Source organism: Lepus europaeus, chromosome 11 (genome assembly GCF_033115175.1).
Source record: "Lepus europaeus isolate LE1 chromosome 11, mLepTim1.pri, whole genome shotgun sequence".
Lineage (NCBI taxonomy): Eukaryota > Metazoa > Chordata > Mammalia > Lagomorpha > Leporidae > Lepus > Lepus europaeus.
Genome location: NC_084837.1, coordinates 21,205,331 through 21,214,447, shown reverse-complemented (window position 1 = coordinate 21,214,447; position 9,117 = coordinate 21,205,331). Strand labels below are relative to the sequence as shown.

General features: G+C 47.5%; 1 long non-coding RNA gene across 1 annotated transcript; it reads left to right on the top strand.

The window, feature by feature from the left end:
- Positions 1-2,545: 2,545 nt before the first annotated feature.
- Positions 2,546-8,657, top strand: LOC133769825 (uncharacterized). Its single transcript, XR_009867280.1, has 2 exons — positions 2,546-2,644; positions 6,527-8,657. It is a non-coding gene; the product is annotated as an uncharacterized LOC133769825 (long non-coding RNA).
- Positions 8,658-9,117: the final 460 nt, after the last annotated feature.

Sequence of the window (9,117 nt, the reverse complement as noted above, 5' to 3'; positions counted from 1 at the left end):
TAGGTAGAGTAGACTCCAAACTTTAGTGCTTTCTGAAGAAAACCCAAGTGGAAAGAGAGTTTGTTACCAAGTAAATGTTGGCTGTAGATCAGTCCACATGAGACCAGAACAGCAAGGCCCTGGAGCCCCCCACCATGTTCAGTTTAAAGATTTTATTTATTTATTTCAGAGGAAGAGTTACAGACCGAGAGAGGCAGAGACATAGAGAAAGGACTTCTATCCACTGGTTCACTCCTCAGATGGCCGCAAAGACCCCATCTGAAGCCAGGAGCCAGGAGCTTCTTCCAGATCTTTCATGTGGGTGCAGGGGCCCAAGCACTTGGGCCATGTTCTGCTGCTTTCCCAGGCCATAGGCAGAGAGTTAGATCAGAAGAGGAGTAGCAGGAACACCAACAGCACCCATGTGGGATGCCGGTGCCGCAGGTGGAGGCTTAGCCTACTAGGCCACAGGGCTGGCCCCTTCATGCGATATTTAAACCAATACATGAATGATCTATAATGAACAAGATACTGAAATTTTAAACCATGGGCCAGCATTGTGGTATAGCAAGTAAAGTTGTTTGCATGGTCAGCATGGTCACTGGTTCTGTCAGGTAGGAAGTCAGATATCAGCTTATGTGTGTGTGACAAAGGCCTAGAGTTGACATCCAGGTCCAGCATATACATCTCAAAGTCATCCCGATAACCTGCCAGGTGGGGGTCCCGCGCCCCTTCTGCCTGATAACCTCCAGGTGCAGCCCAGTATCTGCACTTCAAACATCCTATGGATCTTCCAGGGGGTCCTGCCCATCCTTCCTCTAACCAGGGCGATGCCAGCCAGGCTTCCTCCTGTCTGATAACTTCAGGGGGAAAACTCAGATAGGGATTTTTCCTATTTACATCCAAAAAGTCCTTTGTTCCAGGAGGAACAGAGGTGGGGAGGCAAAACCCATCCCCTTAAAAACCCCTAGCCTCAACCGGACTGCACGTTCAGCCCTCTGCCTCTATACTGAGCCACCCGCCTGGCCTGCCTAGGTGTACTCTCTCCACTCAACCACGTAACCCCGCTCTCCCCCAGTCTGAGTGACTGGGCGCTCTCTCTCAGGTTCTGTCTGGAGAGGTGCCCATCGTTCTTACGGATGTCCCTTCCCTAATAAACCTTGCTATTTTACTTTCCACTACTCTCTGTCTCACGCCTGAATTCTTTCTTGCCCGAAGAACTCTGCCATTCTCCGGTAACAGTTCCAGTCCTGGTGGTTGTTCCATTTCTGATCCAGTTCCCTGCTTCTGGCCTGGGAAGAGCAGCAGATGTCCCAGGTGCTTAGGCCCCTGCCACTCACATGTGTGAAATCCCATGGATCCACTAGTGGCCCAAACAAGCAAAATAGAAACTCTAGGGGCCGGTGCTGTGGCGTAGCATCCCATACTGGCACTGGTTCAGGTCCCAGCTGCTCCACTTCCAATCCAGCTCTGGAAGAGGTTCCTGGCTCCTGGCTTCAAGATCGGCCCAGCTCTAGCTGGCCACTTGGGGGAGTGAAACAGCAGATGGAAGATCTGTGTGTGTGTGTGTGTGTGTCTCCCTCATTCTGCCTGTAACTCTGCCTCTCAAGTAGATGAATAATATCTTTAAAAAAGATGGTGTTTGGGGCTGCTGCTGAGGCGTAGTGGTTAAGGCCACTGCCTGTGGCGCCAGCATCCCATATGGGCACTGGTTCAAGTCCTGGCTGCTCCACTTCCAGTCCAGCTCTCTGCTATGGCCTGGGAGAGCCGTAGAAAATGACCCAAGTCTTTGGGCCCCTGCATCCGCGTGAGAGACCCAGAAGAAACTCCTGGCTCCTGGCTTCGGATCAATGCTGCTCCCGCCCTTGTGGCCATCTAGGGAGTGGGCCAGTGGATGGAAGATCTCAAGATCTCTCTCTCTCTGTCTCTCCTTCTCTCTCTGTGTAACTCTTTCAAATAAATATGTCTTTAAAATACATCCTATATATATATACACACACATCCTATATATATCCTATATATATATATATAAAATACATCATATATATATATATATATATCACCCATACAATTATCATGACGTCTTCATTATGAGCTATCGGGTTACTAGATGGCTGAGGCCATCTGTCAATCATCTTGACCTGACAAAGCAGGTACTAAATGTTTATTCCAAAATGAACACGTCAGGACAAGGGGCACTGTTCAGGAAAAAACCAGCAAATTGTCAAGCCATCCTGCAAACGTGTTCCTTTTCCCGTGTGGATCGTTCAGTTCTCCGCAGTCTGGGCCCGAGGCTCTGCGTGGGCCGCGATGTGTGGGCGCCCAGGCCGGACCGTAAAGGCCGCCGAGTGTAGGGAAGCGGGGATCCGCACTCGAGGCAGCAGCGTCCGCCCCGCTGACCCGCCCAGCCGCCGCACGCCGAGCCCTGGGCTCACCTCAGCGCAGCGGCCCGCACCGCGGACCGGGCCGGCCGGGCGCGCTCGCTGCGGCTCGGCCGGCGGCGGCGGGAGCGCGGGCGGGGGCGGGCGCTCGGCGCTTCCTGCTCGTGCGCGCGGGGAGGCGCGGGCGCGCGGCCGTCAGTCAGGCTGCGCTCGGCGCCGCGGAGCTCGCTCCTCTCGGGCCCGTCGCCTCCGCCAGGCCCTGCGGGCGGCTAGCATCCGGCCAGGTGAGGCTGCCCCGGCGCCTGAGGGCTCGTGGGGAGGGACGGGGGGGCAGCTGAGGTGGCGGGGCTGGCGGGAGTGGCCCCCGGGAGGCGGGCGCAGGAACCAGGGGGCCTCGAGTCGCCGCCAGCGCTCGGGCCGGAGTCGCCTCCCTGGGGTCGGGGCCCCGCGGTTCTCGGGGTCACCCAGGAAGGCGCCGGAAGACGCTGACCTCCTCCGCGTGCGGGGCCACTCCGGCCCTGAGGCCTGGCCGGCGCGCGGCGCCGTGCACCTCTCGCCCTGCCGGGGCCTTGCTCGCCTGGATCGCCGAGCCCCTTTGTTCGCCCGGAGGAGCAGTGGGCCGCACGCCGCCCGGCCGAGCCCCTCCCCTGCTCCGTCACTAATTTTTTTAATCAAAGGGAAAAGCCGGAATGCAAGCTGAGACGCTGTCGCTTGTCTGAAACAATCCGCTCCTGGACTTCCTGAGGACGTTGGGATGCGCGGGCCTCCCTCCGGAAGGAATTGGAAGATACCAGCCCCAGTGTCTGCCAAACCCTTGGGGCCACTGTGGTTTAGCATGGAAGAAACCTTTGGAGCTTTGTGTTCCGAAAGATAACACCAGCTTACAGGAGCGTGGGGGTGGGGGTGGGGCTGCAACCCGCAGGAATGTATGTGCCGCCGTGGGTCTGAATATTGTTATTCTAACGGGATTCATAGCTTCTGGTCAGATTGTGCCGCCTATCAAATAAGTTTTGTGCCAACCCTGGGAAAGTTTCCTTTTCGGAGGTTTGTGATTGAGAAGGGCAGAGTCACAGTACAACACCGATTGTAAAAGCTAACATTTGATGAGTGTGTGCGCACTACCAGGCGGCGACCTCGGGATTTGTTTATGTCGCAGAGCAAATCTGAGATGCCTGCTACTCCTGCTTTTCCTCTACCGGTAAAGCTCGCAGAGGTGGGCTTGGGCAGAATCCAGCCAGCCAGGGGCGGGTGAGCCGCTGTGGTTCTGTCCAGACAGCAGCTCTGAACCACTGCTGCCTGTCCACGTACAAAGGAAGACAGAACAATTCGGTATTTGTTGCCCACCTGCTACTTTGCAAGAACCGTTTTAGGTACTTGAATGGACAGGGTCCCCTTATGGCCCTCATAACACTATACTGGCCCTATCTGCGTGCTTGAAGAAACCGAAGCTCATTCCAACACTGATCTAGCCATGTCTGGAGCTGCGCCAGTGCGAAGCCAGGAGCCAGGAGCTTCCTCCGGGTCTCCCACGAGGGTGCAGGGGCCCAAGGACTTGGGTCATCTTCTACTGCTTTCCCAGGCCATAGCAGAGAGCTGGATCAGAAGAGGAGCAGCCAGGACACGAACTGGCGGCCATATGGGATGCTGGCGCTTCAGGCCAGGGCTTTAACCCACTATGCCACAGCGCCAGCCCCCAGAATTTATAATTTCAACGCAATACTCAGCAACGTTCTTCCCACCCCAACCCCAGTAATCAATAAGACAATGCAAAATTTTTGATACCTCTTGGTGTCTTTTTTTTTTTTTTTTTACAGGCAGAGTGAACAGTGTGAGAGAGAGATAAAGAGAAAGGTCTTCCTTTGCCGTTGGTTCACACTCCAATGGCCGCCACGGCCGGCGCACTGCGCTGATCCGAAGGCAGGAGTCAGGTGCTTCTCCTGGTCTCCCATGGGGTGCAGGGCCATCCTCCACTGCACTCCCAGCCATAGCAGAGAGCTGGACTGGAAGAGAAGCAACCGGGACAGAATCTGGTGTCCTGACTGGGACTAGAACCTGGGGTGCCGTCGCTGCATGCAGAGGATTAGCCCATTGAGCCATAGCATCTGCCTGCGTAGTGTTTTTTACATTATTGTGTTCCCCTTAATCATCCCTGATCTGGCTTAGAATTATAACTGTTTTACAGGGGAAATGGTTTCTTGTTAAAAAGCTTGCCTTGCTAGAAAGACTCAGTTAAAGGAATTGATATCTGGGTTTCATAACTGTATTCTAAGACTGTTTATCACTCCATCACAATTTGATGAACCCCTGAAATACTGTTTGTCAGTAGTCACTAGTTGTTTGTGGAGTTCAAGTTTCTTAAACTTTCCAGTAATTGAAATGTCTTTTTACTCTAAACACTGAAGTAGCCACCAAAATATTTTACTTTTCTAGTGTATTTCAATGAAAATTTTTACTTTGATATGAAATTGCAATTCTTGCTCAATTATTATTTTTCAGATGATAGGTAAATTGTTCCATAAAGTAGCAATAGAAAGTTGTGGAAGGAATAGCTTTAGATTATTTTGAAATGAAAACGTTTCTGATTATAATCTTTCCTTACACAGAGTTCGAGCTTATATTGACCTCGTTTCAATAGCTAGACTAATTCAAATATTATATAAAAGTTTTTCATAAAATGAAGATTTTTCTACATTCTGTAACATTGGTCATATTGAAAAACTGATTTCCAGTGGCCAGTGTTGATGCACAGTATGTTAAGCCACAGCCTGCAACACTGCAATGCCAGGATCCCATGTGAGCGCTGGCTCAAGTCCTCACTGCTCCATTTCGAACCCAGCTCCCTGCTAATGTGCCTGGGAAAGCAGTGGAAGACGGCCTGGGTACCTGGGCTCCTATCTCCCAATTGGGAGACCTGGATGGATATCAATTCCTGGCTTTGGCCTGACCTAGTCTCAGCTGTTGCAGCCATTTGGGGAATGAACTAGCAGTTGGAAGATTTTTCTCTGTAACTCTGCTTTTCAAATAAGTAAAAGTAAATCCTTAAAAGAAAAGAAAACCTAATATACAACTCTTATTTTTTAAAGAGTATCTCCCAAAGGACAAATTGGAATGTTCCCAATTAACAGGGACACTGTTTATTCTAGGCATAGAGAGATAGTCACTTTAAAGATTTTATTTATTTACTTGAAAGAGTTACAAAGAGGCAGAGGCAGAGAGAGAGAGAGAGAGAGAAGTCTTCCATCTGCTAGTTTACTCCCCAAATGGTTGTAATGTCTGGAGCTGAGCCAATCCAAAGACAGGAGCCAGGAGTTTCTGGGTCTCTCATTCCGGTGCAGGGCCTAAGGAATTGGGCCATCTTCTTCTGCTTTCCCAAGCCATAGCAGAGAGCTGGATCAGAAGTGGAGCAGCCAGGACTTGAACCAGTGCCATTTGGGATGCTGGCACTGTGGGTGGCAGCTTTACCCACTATGCCACAGCGCTGGCCCTGAGAGATGGTCACTTTATTAAAGCAGTGCTTTAGAATAGGTAGAGACCTGTTTATAATTTCTTTGGTTAGACCTTCCTTACTTTATAAGATTCTAATAGCTTCTGTATCTTTCACATTTTGATTTTGAACTCAGAAAATTTGAATCCAGAGTTGTGAGTGGGTTTAATATTAGCTTGTAGGGCCAGTGCTGTGGCGTAGTGAATAAAGTCGCCTTCCACAGTGCTGTCATTCCATATGAGTGCTGGTTCGAGTCCTGGCTGCTCCACTTCCAATCCCGCTCTCTGCTATGGCCTGGGAAAGCAGTGGAAGATGGCCCAAGTGCTTGGACCCCTGTACCCATGTGGGAGACTTTGGAAGAAACTCCTGGCTCCTGGCTTTGGATCAGCCTAGCTCCGGTCGTTGCAGCCATTTAGGGAGTGAACCAGTGGATGGAAGACTTCTTTCTCTGCCTCTGCCTCTCTGTAGCTCTACCTTCCAAATAAATAAATAAATATTTTTTAAAAAATTAGCTTGTGGAATAATTTCTGTTTTATGTTGCTCTATGACTAGTTTACTGTGTATTATAAGTATGTGAAAAAGCAGTTTATGGATTATGCATATTATAAAAAGCTCTATGCATTTTAAAATTTTCTTGCATCAGAATAATCTTGTACTAACTTGTTATCACATGTCTGAACAGGATCTAGTTGGAAGCAGTAAGAAGGGTAAAGCATCAGTCTGAAAGAGTCCCTGTCAGAGCAACATGAATTCTGTTAAAATTGAAATGAGAAGAAACATCAAATTTATGGTGAAGCTTGGATGGAAGAATGATGAAATCATGGATGCTTTACGAAAAGTTTATGGGGACAACGCCCCAGAAAAATCAGCAGTTTACAAGTGGGTAAATCGTTTTAAGGAGGGACGAGATGATGTTGAAGATGAAATCCGCAGCAGCACACCATCCACATCGATTTGTGAGGAAAAAAAGTAATCTCATTGCTACACTACTTGAAGGGGACCAGCAGATAACAGCAGAAAGAAGCCAACACCATCAAAATCTCAACCCGGAGTGAACATTTTTAAAGTGGAGCAAAGTTTCCACTGGACATGTGCCAAAACTCTTTTACCCAGATCAACCGCAGACAACACCAGAGCAATCCATGGAAATTTTAAACAAATAGGATCAAGATCCTGAAGCATTTCTTCAAAGAATTCTAACTGGAGGTAAAACGTGGCTTAACCAATGTGACCCTAACAACAAAGCACAATCAAAGCAATGGCTGTCAAAAGGTAGAAGTAGGTCCATCCAAACAAAAGTGGATCAGTCGAGAGTATTGAATATGGAAGTAGCTTCGTGGGACTACTCAAGGTATTTAGCTTGTTGGTTTTCTGGAGGGCCAAAAAACAGTGATATCTGCTTATGAGGAGAGTGCTTTGAGAAAGTTAGCCAACACTTTAGCAGAAAAACTCCAAGAAAGCTTAACAGAGTCTTTCTCTACCACAACACTGTTCCTGCTCCTTCCTCTCTTCCAACATGGGCGATTTCCTGAGAGTTTTGATGAGAAATCATTAGGTACCCACCTTCCGGAAGTATTTTGGCCTCTCTCCTTTATGTTTCTTAAATCTTTAAAGGGAACCCATTTTTCTTCAGTCACTAGTGTGTGAAAGACTACATTGATGAGGTTTAATTCCCAAGACCCTTTGTTCTTTAAGCATAGGATAAATAGCTAGTATCGTCACTTACACATATCTTGAACTTGATGTAGCTTATGTTGAGAAATAAAATGTGCACTCTTTATTTTTCTCTCTTCATTTCACTTTGCCACAAGCTTTTTGATATCCTTATTCCTGTCACTTGACTTCCTGAAAGTTAATCCTTTGGTGAGAAGTGACCATTAGAGTACACTTGGAAATAATTGCCATACAGCCAAAGTACTAATGTGATGATAGGTTTTCAGAATATCCCCTTCCGCAGACCCTGCGTTATCACATTTACTTGTGTCTCTGTAACGGGCTCTCTTTCTTGGCTTTATTTGATGACAGAGAAAAACTACAATTTGAATTAATGGTGTAAATTCTATAACTAATGAACAATTGCCATTTCTTCCTATACTTCACAGGGTCTGTGTAAAATTGATGCTTGCCTAACTTACCTTAAAAATGGCTTCTATTTGGGGTAGTGTTGTGGCACAGAAGGTTAGGCACCACCTGCGATGCTGGCATCCCATATGGGTGCTGGTTCAAGTCCCTGCTGCTCCAGCCAAGTTCATAGGCCCCCCGCCACTCACCTGGGAGACCTGGATGGAGTCCCAGGCTTCTGGTTTTGGCCTGGCCTAGCCCTAGCCATTGCAGCCATTGGGGAATGAACCAGCAGACGTAAGATCTCTCTTTTTCTATCTCTCCCTCTCTCTGTAAGTCTGCCTTTCAAATAAATCTTTTTTAAAAAAAAATTACTTTCATTTGCAGGAAATAAAGATAATCACTTTTGCTGTGGTTATAGTCAAATATAAACTTCCAGACTTGAGAACCATGGTGAAAGTGAAGGAGATCTACTCAAATTATTCTGCCTTCGCTAGAATTGGAAAAATACTGTATACGCCAAATATGAGTGATATATGCTTGAATAAATAGAGGTTAAGTGGTAACTTTTACACAAAGGTATGACTCTTGATCAGTCTTGTATGACCCGCTCCTTATCCAAAACAAGTAGGCTATTTCAACTGTTATTTCTTATCCTGAAGTTGAATGTTTCTTCTTGGATATGAATTAAATAAGTTGATCTAAATAAATTTTCATTTCCTCTTAATTAAACGCCATATGTAAAAGCCAAAGCTTTTGTGTTTGTTTTCAAAACATTGTATATATTTATATCATACATGCAACTTTGAAAATGAAAAATTGAAAAACTGATATTCCTAACACATTTTGATGTACTACAATACACTATTAGTCTTTAGTGTATCAGTTTGGGTCTTCCAGAAGCAACTGGCAATGTGGGATTAGATATGGAAAAGATTTATATGGGGTGAAACACCTATGAAAGCTAAAAGGGGAGTGGGAGAAGGTAGAGAAGTCTTCAGACCCATACTACCTTGCACCTTGCATAGAAGAAAGGATTGGGTAGGATGGGCCTTGGACTGCAGTACATTCTGAAAAGTGCAAATGGGGAGTGACCCAGTCAGGGTTGAGTGTAGACAAGTCCTTCTGGGACCAGAATGGCCTTATCTTTGAAATCACCATGCTCTGTTTCTGGCTTGCTGCAGGCAGGGAAGGCTGGAGGCTATCCCTCCC